The sequence below is a fragment of the Ambystoma mexicanum genome, chromosome 11 (genome assembly GCF_040938575.1).
Source record: "Ambystoma mexicanum isolate Mex_15411 chromosome 11, UKY_AmexF1_1, whole genome shotgun sequence".
NCBI lineage: Eukaryota > Metazoa > Chordata > Amphibia > Caudata > Ambystomatidae > Ambystoma > Ambystoma mexicanum.
Window position 1 is genome coordinate 623,070,883 of NC_090934.1, and position 16,349 is coordinate 623,087,231.

Sequence of the window (16,349 nt, forward strand, 5' to 3'; positions counted from 1 at the left end):
TAATTACACCTGTTCTTCTGTCTTTCTTCTATTAGGCACCGATGGATGGAAATCTCAGAATGGGCTTGGCTGTCAAAGCTCGAGGACAGAGCAGACACGGTGAGCGTTACGCTGCAGGAGTGCAGAATAACACGAAGCGTGTTCTGCCTGCAGGGTTTGGCTTAAATAGACTTGCAAGTAGTTCCAGGCAAATAGTCCCTTAACCACACCCTGCCTTTCAGATAAAGTAGTCCCTCGGTCACGCCCTCGATATACAGAAAGGCTCAGCCTCATTAGGCTGAGTAAGTAGTCCATATGGTTCAAACCATCTTATGAGCCTGGCACCAACGGCACCAGGACTGAGTCCAGGAGGTTCTGGGATGCTCCTTTGGGGCTTGATAAGCCCTACTGGGTGTCAATGAATGGGGTGGGCCCATCAGTTCCATGGGTTTGGGAGCACGCACCATGACAGCACTCCCCCCCAAGACCTCCCTAACGACGCGTTCGCCCAATTGTCCCGGTTTGTTCGTGTAATTATGATGAAACCTTTTCAGCAATCGTGGTGCATGAATATGATCACTAGGTTCCCATGATCTGTCCTGTGGTCAATATCCTTTCCAGTCTATTAGATAAAATAGTTTTGATTTGATGATCTTTGAGTCCAGTATGTCCTAAACTTCATATTCAGGTTCTCTGTCGACCATGATCGGTTTTGGTGGTTTCAGTACTCGGGTTCCTGGTTGCACTGGCTTCAAAAGTGAGACATGAAACACAGGATGAATCCTCATGTGTGGAGGTAAATCGAGTTTCATAGCTACCGGATTAATGATGGCCTTAATGGTGTATGGACCTACATATCTGGGATTGAAGGTACGGGTTCCTTTCATTTGTATGTGCTTTGCCGCCAGCCAGACTTCATCTCCAACTTGATACTTTGAAGCTTCACTTCTGTGCATGTCTGCCGACTTTTTGTGTTTTTCTTTAGCATGTCTCAGCTGATTTGTTGCTTGTTTGAAGGCTTAAGTAATAGTAGCGTGCAAACTTCTTACTGCTGGCATTTCCAGGAGTTGAGGCGGGTCAAGATTAGAGGTTCGTGGATGTAGCCCGTAGATGGTATAGAAAGGGCTCTGTCCAATGCTGGAGTGCAGAGAATTGTTGTAGGCATATTCGGCTATCCATAAGATGTCCTTCCAAGTCCTTTCCGTTTGGTGTAACATATATCTGAGGTATTGTTCTAAAGTCTGTTTGGTCCTCTCACTCTGACCGTCAGTCTGGGGATGGTGGCTGATGGAGAGTCTTACGTTGATTTGCGCTAGCTCGCAACATTTTTTCCAGAAATGTGAGATAAATTGGCTGCCACGATCTGAAATCAGTATGGACGGGAATCCATGAATTCGGACTATTTGTTCTAAGAATTATTTAGCCAGGACTGAAGCTGAGGGTAACCCCTTTAGTGGGATGAAATGAGCCATTTTAGAAAACAAGTCCACCACTACAAAAATTGTGTTGAACTCATTACAAGGGGGAAGGTCAGTTATAAAGTCAAGAGATAGTGTATGCCAAGGAGTATGTGGAATATCCAGTGGTTGCAGTTGACCTGGCGATTTCTTCTTTAGGGCCTTGTTTTGTGTACAAACTCCACAGGATAATACAAACTGCTTGATGTCCCTATGCCAAGTTGGCCACAAAAGTGTCGCTTGATCTTAGCTTCGGTCTTCGCAATCCCCGGATGACCTTCCACCAGTGATTCGTGGTAGTTAGAGATGACTCTTTCCTGAAGTTTTCTACTGGGTAGGTAGAGACGTCCCTGAAAATATGGTAAGTGGTTTGAGACTGAATGGTGAACACTTTTGGTAGGCCAATCTCTCAAAGTGTCAGCATCCATGAGATGTGTGATTTCTTCGTGGATGTCATCTAAGGTTAGAGACGTTGTTATTCCTAAGATTTTTTCTCTGGGAATGATGGGCACTGGGTCTGGGTTGGTGGATTCCTCTTCTACCCCAATGTGAGATAGAGCATCTGCCTTGCCATTTCGACAACCTGGTCGGTAAGTAATCACAAAGTCGAATTCAGCAAAAAATAATGCCCATCGGAGTTGGCGGGATGATTGAGCCTTTGCCACCTTCAAGTATTGTAGATTACAGTGATCAGTGATTACTGTAATAGTATGTCTTGCTCCTAGAAGGTAATGCCGCCAAGCCTTGAAGGCCGCCTTAATAGCCAGAAGTTCCTTGTCCGTAATGGCATAATTCAATTCTGGTGCCGTGAATTTCCGTGACCAGAAGGCCACTGGGTGGAGTTGACCCGTTTCAGGATCTTTTTGCAAGAGGACCGCTCCCATTGCCGACTGGAAGCGTCGGTCTCAACCACGTACGGTAGGTCTGGATGTGGGTCTTTCAGGATTGGGGCCGAGATGAATTTTTGTTTTAAGTCCTGAAAGGCTTTCTCGGCCTCCTCTGACCATTGAAAACGTTTGTTCTTTCACAGTAGAGAGGTGATGGAATGTACTAGCTGCGAGAAGCCTGGAATGAAGCAGCGAGAGAAGTTCGCAAATCCGAGCATACTCTGAACTCCTTTAATTGAGGTTGGAGAAGGCCAGTTGAGGATGGCGTCAACCTTCCGTGAATCCATGCGTACACCATGTGGGGTTAGGACAAACCCAAGGAACTCGACCTCCGTAACATGGAAGAAGCATTTTTCCAGTTTTGCAAATAGTCTGTGTTGTCGAAGTTTGTCCAGGACAGCACAGACGTGTTTCACATGTTCCTGTTCAGACGAGGAATGTACCAGAATGTCGTCTATGTATACTATGACACACATATTAATCAATTCTCGCAGGATGTCATTCATGAAATACTGGAACGCTGCTGGGGTGTTACAAAGGACAAAGGGCATCACTTGGTATTTGAATAGCCTATATTTGTTGCGGAAGGCGCTCTTCCATTCATCCCCTTTCTTGATTTGTACCAGATGATATGCCCCTCGAAGATCAAGCTTGGTATAAATTTGGGCATCTTTAACTTGGTCCAACAGTTCAGGAATTAGTGGCAAGGGGTAACGGTTTTTAACTGTGACTTGGTTCAATGCGCGGTAATCGATGCAAGTCCTAAGGTCTCCTTCCTTTTTAGGCACGAAAAATAAGGGCGAGGCTGCCGGGGACTTAGATGGGTGGATAAAGCCGTTAGCCAGCTACTGGTCCAGATACTTTTTTAGATGCAGATTTTCAGGTTCCGTGAGTCCATAGATTCGCCCACATGGAATCTGTGCGCCAGGTATAAGGTCGATCTGACAGTCGTGCAATCTATGGGGAGGAAGAGTATTAGCTTGATCCTTCTGGAAAACATCCTGGTAGTCTTGGAATACCGGAGGTAGCGGATTAGTCAGACTCATGATTGTTGTTGCTTCCTTAACCAAAGGTTCCTTTGTTTGATAACAGGTACAAGCACATTCGACTGAGAAGGTCAGCCTTTTAGCACGGCATTCGATGCAAGAATTGTGTGATTCTAGCCATAGCATTGCCAGAATTATTTGAAATTGTGGAGCCTTGATTAGATCGAACACGATGTCTTCCCAATGTTCGTCTTGGCACAAAAGTGTCATCTCTGTTGTTGAGTGCGTTACTGGACCCGAAGCGATCTCAGTTCCGTCGACAGAGGTGACTAAATCTGTTGTTGCCTTTTCACACAGAGGAAGATTCATCCATGTAGCGAATTCTTGATCAATATAATTTCCAATGGCTCCTCTATCGATATATGCTCTGACTTCATGAATTTGGGACGGCTGTTGGTGATTTATGAAGATCATTGGCAAGACTAGGTGCGAGGTCTGAGAGACCTTCTTTTCGCTCGACAAGCAGACCTCTACACTTGTCGGGCGAGGAAGTTTTCCATCTCCGGCTCCATTTCCACTTTGCCGGCAACCCTGACTGCCTTCTTGGGTGGTTTTACGAGGCAGTCTCGGAGGAAATGGCCGGCTGAGCCGCAATACAAACACAGCTGTTGTTGTCTTCTTCTATCTCTTTCAGCCTTGGATAACGGTCCACATACTCCTCCAATCTGCATAGGCTCGGCCAAGTCGATGGTTTTGGATGCATTCTCCTTTGGCTGCACAAAAACCATTCTAGCTCGATCTGCCTTACGGTTCTGTAGTCTATGATCAAGCTGAACCACCAAATCTATGTTTTCCGAACAATCACTGGGAGGGTTGACCACTTGTGCTAAAACATCCTTTTACTCCCCTCTTAAACCACGGTAAAACAGAGTTGTTCTTTTGTCATCTGGCCAATCGGTTTCCACTATCAGTCTATTAAAGGTTGCAATGTACGTCAACAGATCTTGGTTGCCTTGGCATAGGGACAAGAGTTCATTATCCAAGGCCTGACCCTGAGAGTGGCGGGCAAACAACTTTTCCATGTTCATTTGGAACCTCTGGAAATCTTGCAAGATGGGATCATCCCGATTGACTAGAGGTACCGACCAGTCAGCAGCACTGCCACTGAGATACAACAATAGAAATGCTACATTAGATTGGTTGTTTGGAAAGGCCCCTGGCCTAAATAGGAAATGTAGTCGGCACTGGTTTATAAAGACTGCATACCTTTTTGGGTTTCCTGCAAAGCGTTCTGGAAGTGCCAAAGGTATGGTTCCTGGAAGGCCTACTTGAAGTGGATTGCTGGGTGTAGTCGGAACCATTGACCCCAATCCTGATAACGGTGTTTGCCCCACCTGGGATTGAAGCAATTGTCTAGCGAGCTCATCGGTACGATCTTTGGCCACGATCAATTCTCTCCTTAAAGCATTGGTCTCCTGCCGGGCCGAATGTACCTCGGTTCTGAGTTCCCCCAAAAGCTGGGCTAGTTGGTCTGTCGCAGCGTTTTCCATGACACCCAGGTAGAGATTTTATAGAAGGATTCGCGTTCTGTCACGCTCACCTGGTCTCCACGGGGGCATAGCACGTAGCCGTATGAATGATGTCTGCACTGGCGTAGCTCTGGTGGTATGATGATGTCCTCTCCCCTGTTATCACTCCAGGAGGCATTTGTCTGCAATGTTGAAATAAGATATTAGCTTTTGAGTGGGGGGCTGGATTGGTCCCACCTCCTTCAACCTCCCGATGTCCAACTCCTCTTCTGGCTCACCTTTTAGTTTTGTGAGGTTGGCTCTCCGTCCTGCTTGACTTTCAGCAGGGGCGCAGTAAGCTCAGTCTTTCCCCGGACACAGTTACTTCACTGGTCCAGAGTGGCTGTTGCTGTGTCTGGAATATGTGGATTAAGCAGGTAAGTCTCTATGCCAACGGATGCTTGGTATAGGTGCTCAATGTCTTTATTTCCCAAGGTTTATATGTGTTTTGTCTTTCTTGCAGGTGCAGATTCGTACAGAGGTTTGGATGAAGATTTGGCTCTCCTAGGATGCTGGGCAGGTTTTCTCCAGGTGAGTATTAGCGCAGGTGAGTGGCTCTGGATGACTGAATAATAGTTCGTTTTTTGCGTGACTAACCTGCTGTTTTCTGTTCTTTCTATGCAGGCGCGGCCCCAGGAAGATGGATGGAAGAACCGCGCCGACGAATTCCAGAGAAATGCAGATGTGCAGTGAGTATTGGAGGCCTGTGCGGATGTCCTCTTCCCAACTAGGACGGCGATCCGAAGATCAGCTGAAGGCGAGACCGGTGGATGAGAATTGCAGGTAAGGCCTTTGTCACTGTAATAACACCTGTTCTTCTCTCTTTCTTCTTTCAGGCACCGATGGATGGAAATCTCAGAACGGGCGTGGCTGTAGAAGCTCGAGGACAGAGCAGACACGGTGAGCGTTACGCTGCAGGAGTGCAGAATAACGCAAAGCGTGTTCTGCCTGCAGGGTGTGGCTTAAATAGCCTTGCAAGTAGTTCCTTGCAAATAGTCCCTTAACCACACCCTGCCTTTCAATTAAAGTAGTCCCTCGGTCACGCCCTGGATATACAGAAAGGCTCAGCCTCATTAGGCTGAGTAAGTAGTCCATCTGGTTCAAACCATCTCATGAGCCTGGCACCAACGGCACCAGGACTGAGTCCAGGAGGTTCTGGGATGCTCCTTTGGGGCTTGATAAGCCCTATTGAGTGTCAATGAATGGGTGGGCCCATCAGTTCCATGGGTTTGGGAGCACGCACCATGACACTAGCTCTACCAAGGCAATTGGCTGCACCCAGCTTATTCTGACACCCTCTCACCTTAATGGCTGCATCCTATTTTGGTTTTTGGACCATAACTATAACAGCTCCATTGTAGCCAACCAATCCTGCCCCTGGTCTGATCGCAATATCATTTCTTTCATGATCCACTCTCCCAAAATTTACCTCAAACTCACCATTCCCTTACCTCCCACCATTGTTCGGAACATGCACAACCTCACTAGTGACACACTACTACCCCTTATTGGCCAGCCACCTCAATCTATTCCTGGCATTGATGGCTTTGTAGACCACTACATCACCTTGCTCACTAATGCTGTCAATGCCTGTGCCCTCCTCAAGGCCTGTAAAGCAAAAAACTCCAGGCATGGCATCTCTTTGTATACCGAAGACCTTCGCTCAATGCAGTACCAAAAAAAGGGCAGCTGAAGCTGTATGGCAAAAAACATACTCCTGAGAACAAAGACACTTTTGTCAACATCTCACAAACCTATTGGCAAGTCATCCACCCCACTGAAGTTGCCACCTGCAACAACACGATTGCTTCGGCATCCTCTAGCTCCCGTGAGCTCGTTGCCATTCTACAGGAATTAGAATCCCAGATTACACCTCCCTCCACCACTGTGAGAAACTCCCAATGGTGTAATGATGTAGAAATCACCCTCACAGGAAAAATCACCAATTAGAAACCAAAATCAACTCCAAGCCCCCACCTGGGTGCCAGCAATCTCACCTGGCCCGCTGGACCATGAACAACCTTTCACCTTCAAATCCATCTCTATCGCCAATTTTGCCACCATAATAAAAGTTCTTAAGCCCTCTATGTGCAATGGCGATATCTGTCCTGCTTTCTAAGTGAAGAAATGCGCCAAACCTTTGTTTCCCCTCATTGCCTCCATCATCAACTCTTACTTTGCAGCTGGCCATGGAAAGAGTTGTGGGTCTCACCACTCCTTAGAAAGGCATCACTGGACCCCGCCATCTCTACCAACTACAGACCTATAACCACAGTCCCTTTTCTTATTAAAATTATCAACAGAATGGCCTATCTCCAAATCCAAAACTTCATGGAATCCCACAACATTTTAAGCTCCTGAAAGTCTGGCTTCCCCCCAACACATTGTACAGAAACTATCCTCCTGGACTTAAAAAACAACTTGACAGCTTCAACGACACTGGCAAAATCACCCTCCTCTTGCTTCTTGACCTCTCGGTCACCTTTGATCTTTTCAACCACCAGACTCTCTGCCAACACCTTACCTCCTCAGCTCACTTTTCTGTCACAGCTGCAAATGAATCTCTGACTTCCTCACAGACAGAAACTCTAAAGTCTTCCCAGGCGAAGCCTCCACACCTCCCACACCAACCTCATGTGGCATCCCACAAGGCTCCTGCGTCTTCACCACCCTCTACAACATCTACACTAAACCCCTTTTTGACCACCTCGACTCCCTTTGTATTTCCTACACAAACTATGCAGACAATAGTCAGATTCTGATCTCCCTCTCCGATGACCACACCCATGACAGCCTTAAAGTTAACACAATTGATGAAAAAGTTCAAACCTCGATGGCCGCCCACTTGTGATGCCTGAATGATGAAAAAACAGAGCTCTTCCTGGTGGGTACCCCCACCCAGCTCACCGAATTGGCCACTGTATACAACTCCTTTACCATCGATTGACATGCCTTCACAGTTGCCTCTACTGTAGAATGCTGGGTGTCCACTTGGATGCCACCCTTAATATGTCAAGGCAAGTCAACCACATTGCCTCCACCTCCGTTTATGCCACTAGGCTTATCCACAGGAACAAACCCTTTCTCTCGGTTGACAACCGCATCACAGTCGCTCGGACCCTTATTGGGTCAAAACTTGACTACTGCAATGCCCTCCTTTATGGAACCTCTGAAAAGAAACGGAACAAGTACACGCTTAAGCAGTAAAGTGAGAATACAGTGCATTTAATACAGTAAAAGTACTGTAAGCACTCACATTGCCATATGTGTATAGCATGGCATTTGAAAAAAGAGTTAAGGTTAAACCAAAAATAAAAATGAAGTATATTATGAAAACCTTTATATAAATATCATGCTTTTGATATGTGATATTTAGCTTGGGTTGTAACATTTCTTTACAGTGAACGTGATGTAATTTGTTGTATAAAGTTTGTGTTTGATACAAATGTCAAAGAATGTTTATTGATTTATGCTTTTATGTGTGTTACATTTGGGCTGCTTTTGTTACTATTTACTTTTTGCACAAGTAGTACTAATATTTTAGTAGAACTCAAATGTTTGAATTTTTGTTTATATAAGGTTTATATAAAGTATGACAATTAGAATTTAAATCTTACTATCTTTGACCATCGCTTAAGTTGTGTATATATTGGGGTTATCGGTTGAAATTAATGTTACTAAATAGTGTTTATTAGATTGGAATAATTTTGTGTCATTTAGTGTATGTTTTATTTTAATGTGTACTGTATGCTCTATTTTATTATGTTTATTGTTACCAAATAATATATTTGTATTTTTAATGATGTAAATTATAAAACGTAAGGGCATGATTCATGGAAGTGTTTTATAATGGCGAAATCCCATAGGAAAACCTTCCATGAATCAGGCCCTAAATGTTTATGTATGTAGTGTTTTTTTAATCTGATGTTATGGTAACTTTTTATGTAAATTATGTGCCCAATAGTTTATGTTTGAATAGAAGTGTTGTATATGAATTATATCTATTCGGGCTCAATTTATTAACTATGAATTTCTTGTGCATAAATTATGATGAAAGTCATTTAGTCGCACGTGCACTGTAAATTACAACCAAATTGCCAAATGCACTAAGTCAGACACAGAAACGAATGCATCGCACACCAAGCACAAAATCGGATGCAAGTCAAACCTGATTCAACAAGAAAAAACACAAACATCCAAAAACACCCCATGCAACTTCTGTCGGTGGAACACACGCCAGCGTAAGTGAAGGCGGCAAAGAAAACTTTTGTGAAACATGATAAACATGTGCACCTACCACCCATAAATGTTTTTGTTGTGCACTCACACCCTTTTGCCAAACATCCCTGCCATCACCGGGTAAATACACACACTTACCTGCATTGCGCATCACACTTACACCACCAACATCATGGTTTAGCTTACAACACTCCAGACACATCTCCCAAGATCTGCGTTTAGTTAGTAAATACCTTCAGACAGTTTGGGCGTCATACCCGTCGAGACTCACAACCCCCACCCTGCATGCCCAATAAAACAAAAACACACCCGTCAACACCCCCCAAATGAAAGAAAACTCTCACTAATAAACCCACCTAAAATAGACACATACCAATTGACACGTGCACAAATCTGCCAACACACCCGATGGAATGCCCATACCACATGGCCAGGATAGAGAGTATTAAGGCCAAAAGCATGGCATTGTTGTGTGCATATTACATGCTGGACATCAAGACTTGGACAGTATGCCACAGATGAGTGAAACAGTTGCCATATGCCATATGTATACCAGGACCACTCTTACTATATCAACATAGCCAACAGAATGGAAGATAGACACAGGACCCAGAGGACAAACACATCACACTGCAACACAACACATTCCAACACATATGAAGGCACAACTATATCACAGCGACATGACAGCACATGTGACAGCATCAAAACCTTTTGACTCCCCAATCAGCAAACAAGGTGCACATTAGGAGAAAGATGCATCTCTGGTCACATGAACCTCACAACACTTGCACACACAGCCAACCAACAAAGTACACATGGAACACACCACAAAACTGAATAACACACACATACCGATCAGAGTCAAATGCTTCTGCATACACCACACATAAGCAATAAATACAATCATACAAGTAGCCCCAATCGCTGCAAAGGAGGTGATGTCCGACGAGATGGAAGCTGCAATGGAGGACCAGCACAAGATGAACTTTACCAAAGGTGAGGTGGACCTGATGGAGCCACATTAACTTCACCTCCCCTGTTGTGCAACCTGTGATTGCATTGATGACATCCCTGATGACAACCATGATGACATCACTGATTACATGACCGGTGGCATCACTGGCGACATCACTAATTACTTCAACTATGGCATCACTGATGGAATCAGTAACGACATCTCTGGTGACAACACTACTTACATCATATATGAACCCACTGATTACATCTGTGATGGCATCAGGCATAACATCATGTTTGACTTAGCTAATAAAATCTTTGATTAACTAAATAACAGTTTAGTCTGTGGCCTTGGACGTGACCTTTGCCACGACCAAGGCTGTGGCCACTGGCATTAGCCAAAGGCCATGGCTAGTGGCTAGTTAACGTTGTACAATATACAGGGGGCCCGGCCGAAGGTCATAGATAATGGGACTTTCAGGTGTTAAAATATACAGTGAGCACGGCTGAAGGCCCTTACCCCTGGCTATGGCTGAAGGTCATGGCTAGTGGCCAGTTAGTGTTGCAAAATATACAGTGAGCACTGCCAAAGTCAATGGCTTGGAGTTCATTCGTGTTTAAAAATATACAGTGAGCCCAGTTGAAGGCCATGGTCACTGGCCATGGCTGATGGTCATGGCTACTGCCCTGTAATGAGTTCAAAAATATAGGGGGGACATCTGAAGGGCATGACCACTGACCATGGCTGAAGGTCATGGCTAATGGCTGGTTAGTGTTGTGAAATATACAGTGGGCGCAGCCGAATGCCGTAGCCACTGGCTATGGATGAAGGCCATGGCTAGTGGTCCCTTAATGTGTGAAAATATACAATGGGCCTGGCAGAAGGCCATAGCTAGGGTTCAGTTAGTGTTGTAAAATATACAGTGGGCATGGCAAAAGGTCAACACCAGTGATGTTGGAAGAGATGCCATCCGTGATGTCATCATGGTGGTTATAGGCTGTGCAACAGGGGGCGATACATTTTGAGGTGGCTCTACCTGAATTTTAGGGGGTTTGTTGCATTACATTTTCACCTTAACATTCCTGACACAAGAGTTGTTTCCCTGAATATTACAGGGAATGCGGTAGCGGCCCTGTAGTTTTCGTTAAGTTGCTCAACTCAGAAAAGAGCACTTTTTGGGTGGCTTTTTGGGTGCCTTACACAGATTCTCACAAAACTTTGTAAAAAAAAAGTATATGGCCCTCAGGGAATGATTCTGCAAAGTTTGGTGCAGTTTCGTTGAGGGGAGGCAAAGCTATAGGTGGGTTCCAAAATTTGTGGAAATCCTCATAGACGCAATGGAAACAAATGTTGTTCATGCCTAAAGATTTTCACTACATTTGCTCCAGGAGTGGCGGCTTGGTCCCGAAAGCATGCTTTTGTAAATTTGGTGTAAATTGTCCAGTAGTTTTTTTAAGAAAATGGCCAAAAAGTAGGTACAAAACAATTAGTGCTATCTGTGTCGGGTCTGCGGACTGACTTCCTGATTCGGGGTCATCATACTCGCGTGCTGATTAGATGTTCAAAAGCATGGGGTGCGTCATATTTTTTTAAACGGTTGCCATGTTGGATCAGTGGACAGCCACCTGTGTCCACGAATAGCACATTGGGGAAAAAGTCTGGAAAACACATTTGGGGTTATTTGGTGCCCGAAAAAGGGGCTGTAAAGGATGGGGGTGTGTAATAAAGTTGACATGGAGCTGTATGCATAGGTGAAAAAATGGTTTGCGGTTGCCACCGAGTCCGCGGACATAGTCGCTGACCGCAGACTGCGCGGACAGAAGAAGTTTGTAAAAAACATTTGGAGTTATTTGGTGGCCGAAAGAGGGTTTTCGAAAGGGTGGGGAAGTGCACTTAAGTTGACATGGAGCTGTTTTCATAGGTGAAAAAAAGGTGTGCAGGTGTTGCTGAATCTGCTGTCACATTTGGTGTCTGTGGACATCATTTGAATTTCAGGGGGTTCAGGGCGAGTTTTGTTCTTTGAAGGTGTATTGTACATATATGGTTTCATTCTATTGTGGTGGTTTTAGCCTATGCCCCAAGAGTCTGGCCACTGGCCACACACACTACAGTAATATGATTATAGAAATGATTGGTAATGTAGTGGGAGTATACAGTATTTGTAATATGGTGGAATGATATAATTGAAGTGTAAATAGCTTTTATGATTGTAGTACAATTGAGGATAGTGTTTATGCAATATGTATTTGTTTATAGTTGGTATGGTTACATAGTCGCATACAGTAATACATCTGGCAAATTGGAGGAAAAGGGAGGTTGTTGGAGTTGGTGAACTACTCTGACTTTAACATTTGTGCGAATTGCTGAGCTCTGCCCCGCCTTGCTGGACCACCTGATTGTGCCTTTAAATCCTCCTCCCTCTTTGAAGCGGAGTGAAGTGGAGGAAAGTGGAGTTTGTTCGAGTTGGTGAGCTACTGTGAGAGCCTTTTTGAGAAATCTTTGCTCTCCGCTTCCTACAGATCAGAGGCCGATGCCAAAGCGTGCAAGAAAATAATTGATGCTACCTCAAGCAAAAGTGGTGCCTGAACCACCAAAGTTGTTCATAACAGAGGTCGAAGAGTCAGAAGTGGACCTATCAGAAACCTGCCTAAGCGACTTTATTGAGTAAATAGACAGGGTTGATGAGTACAGCAATTGGAATGGTGTTAGCAGGTCAGAATGGGCAAGAATTGAGAATCAAATTGCCCAAGCTATCCAATCCGAAAGTAGCTTGAGGCAAAAACTGAAAGAAAATGGTAATCTGCCTTCGGTACAAGTTGATAATGCTCGATTTAGAACAGAGGAAGAAAAACGAAAAGACATTTCCCCAGTGTCAAGTGCAAGAAAAACTTCCCAGAAAGAGGACCTTGTCAGAAAGAGAGAGACAACACCTGATGGTTGGAACCAAACACAGAAAAAGAGAGACCTATGACTCAGTGAAGGTGCTGTAAAAATGGTTAGCCGAAAGTATATTTCAAAAGAATCATCGCAGGGCCGAATGCTCTGATCTTGAATAGGAGGAATGTCCTGAAACTATTCTATTACATAACACTGCTCCAACAGGTGTCTTCGGAGGACATCAAGGTGGTTGAATTTGTATTGGAGAAGAGGATGGCCTGGGTCGTATTACAACTGGCCTCACAGTTGCTTAAGGAAATACTCTTGAAACAAAACAATAAACTCTTGCTAATAGGGTATGAGTTAAGTGACTACCAAGAGAGGATCGGAGCAAATTAGAAAGAGGCTACAGATAATAATAAAAAAGGAGCAATTCAAGTTCAAAAACCACTAATAAAAGTACTAAAAAGGTAATGGAGCAAAAGCCAGGTGGGAAGAATAAAAAATGATCTCATCCCCCTAAAATGTACGGTAGAAAATAAAAAAAACAAAGAATGAGGGTGATTTGGGAAAAGATAAGAAGCAGGAGGAAAGAGCCTGGGATTGACTGGGGGGAGCCCTGGGAAATCCTTCTCAGGATTAAACTGATTGCCATAGCATGATTCATAGCCTTCGAATCGCATCATGGAACGCAAGAGGATTTAAGGCTTTTTTTTTCTGAAAAATCTACCATATTGGGTCATTTTGATGTGTTGTGTTTTCAAGAGACATGGCTCCGTTCTGCCCCATTGTGCAAAGGTTATGTGGCATATTTGAATCCTGCTCCTAAAGGAATCACTGGGCGCCCTTACTAAAAATGGACATGGGCCTTAGCGTAACTGGTTACGAGCACCCAACCATATGTGCAGATCTTCAGATTAACAAGTATCTCTAAACAGCTACGCATGAATTATCTTATAGTGAACATATGCTGGAGAGTGAATATGTCTAAAGGAACTAAATTAATTGATTCAGTAATGATACACGTGGACAGGGCTATGATAGAGTGGGATGACGCCCAGATAATTTTATGTGCTGATTTGAACATTAAACTACTAAACAAAGAAGGAAGACCATTGAAAGACTCTGAGCGGGATGAACGAGCACCTAGCTATATGGCAGCCATGGTTCAGAGAGATCTGCACATGCTCAATGTCCAAACAGAAGGGGACATTCCTGGTGCTTGTATTTGGGGGAGAGGTGTACAATCGTCATGAATTGACTACTGTTTCATGTCAAAAAATGTGATGGTGACGGTGGAAAGATTTTAAATATTGAAACAGCAGTCAAGGGATCATGACCTATTGGCTGTTTTGATATCGTTGTTTGAGCCGGTGAAATGCCCAGACAAACTGGGTCAGGTGGAGCTTTCATGGGGTAAGAACAAGTTAAGGTTGAAGAAAATGGATGTTGTTAAAGTGGTTAGTCAATATCAAATATCGGTACAAGCAAATCCTGAAAAGTTATTGGATCCTGAAAGATTTTAGTCAGAGCGTGGGTAGTGATGGCAAAGGAGCCTTGACCCCAATTCATGCATATTACATGGAATTGGTCAAGGTCAGAAGATCAGTTCGATCTGCTATAAGAGGGATTAAGAGGGATGGTGAAACATCAAAGAAAGAAAGAATCCAGAAAGTAAGACAAAAATATCGAAATTGACTATTTGTGATTAGAATAGTGAGAGCAAAGATGGATGGGGAGAAAATGTTAAAAGCTGTATGTGCTAGAAATACGAGAAATCTATGGTAGCTAATAAACAATGGTGGGACTTTTAGACCAGCCCATACCATGATCTCAGTAACAGAAGAGAGATGAGTGTCTTACTATACTACCCTGTTTGCTGATCCTGGCCTAGTAAAGAAAGAGGGCGGGTACCTTCATGCACGAGATGGGAATTCACTTTTGATGAGGAGGAGGCGAGGCAAATGATTAGTAGTCTGAGTTTCTTGAGAGCTGCGGGGCCTGATGGGCTATCGAATCAGGAATTGAAAAACAAATAGGGAACAGTGGGGTAAATTGTTGGTCTCTATGTTTACTCAGATTATGTGAAACAAACAAGTACCAGTCTCTTGGCGGGAAGCGATCATAGTACTGGTTTACAAGAAGGGTGATAGGTCAGATCCACAGAACTACCGCCCTATGGCCCTGTTGGTCTCACTGGGTAAACTGTTTGCAACCCTCTTATTGTGAGATTTAAATGCATGGGCTGGCAGGAATGGAATTTTTGACCAAGGCAAAAAGGTTTTGTTGAGGGTGTGGCGACCACCCTCAATTTGTTTATTATTAATATCTTGAAAGAGAGGGCCCTAGACTCTAATACGTCTTTATACATGGCCTTCATGGACCTAGAGCAGGCTTTCAACGGTGTAATTAGAGAAAAACTTAGGGCTAAGCTGAGAAACTAGAATTTCCCTGTCAACCTGGTTGAGGCCATGGAGGCCTTTTATTCCAATACTTCTGTCAGAATCAGGTTGTCAGCAAAAGGCCATTTCTCTAGAAAGATCCCTACATATTGTGGTCTAAAGCAAGGGTGTGCTTTGGCCCCCTTGTTATTCTGCCTCTATATTGCAGATCTAGCGAGGTCCCAGAAGGATGTGTTGGTCATTGCTCCAAGAATTAATTTGGTTCAGGTCCCCTGGGAATTATTTGCAGATGATCTGGTATTTTTGGACAAAACCCCCATTGACCTACAAAGAAGAATTGAAGTATTCAGAAAATACCTTATGGTGAACGGAATGAAGGTCAATGTGGGGAAGTCAAAAATACTAGTCATGGCGACAGCGCATAAGAAAAAGGGTGACCAGTTCACGTGGAGGGTGGGGGTTCAACCCCTAGAAGTAGTGCATTCCATGATCTATTTGGGTGTGGAGGTAAAGAGAAATTCAGATGATAATGGTCACTACATCTATTTGAGGATAAAACTGCTTACATTGACTAAGCAGGGAAAGGCCCTCCACAGAAAGTAGGTTCTCTATGGTGCCTCTTATTTCATTCTATAGACAGAAGGTTGCCCAGATCTTAGCCCATGGGGCAGAAGCAGTCCTAAATCTATCATGGAATATATGGGGGCGATTAGAGGGATTCTTCTGGCGGCAAGTATTAAGGCTTTTAAATTTGCTGCCGATGGACTAAATTAGATATGGATTGAGGCTACAATCCCTGAAATCGTTAGTCCTATGGAAAACAGTGGCCCTGCATAGAAAATGCTCCCATGTGCCTTCAGTGATTCCCTTTGCCATCTTTGACCCTAATACAGATGGGCAGGATACATATTTGATTAAATGGAGAGGTAAGGTGGAATTGATTCTAGCTGCCAAAGATATTCAGATGGTTGATTTGGTGAAAAATCCTGCCAA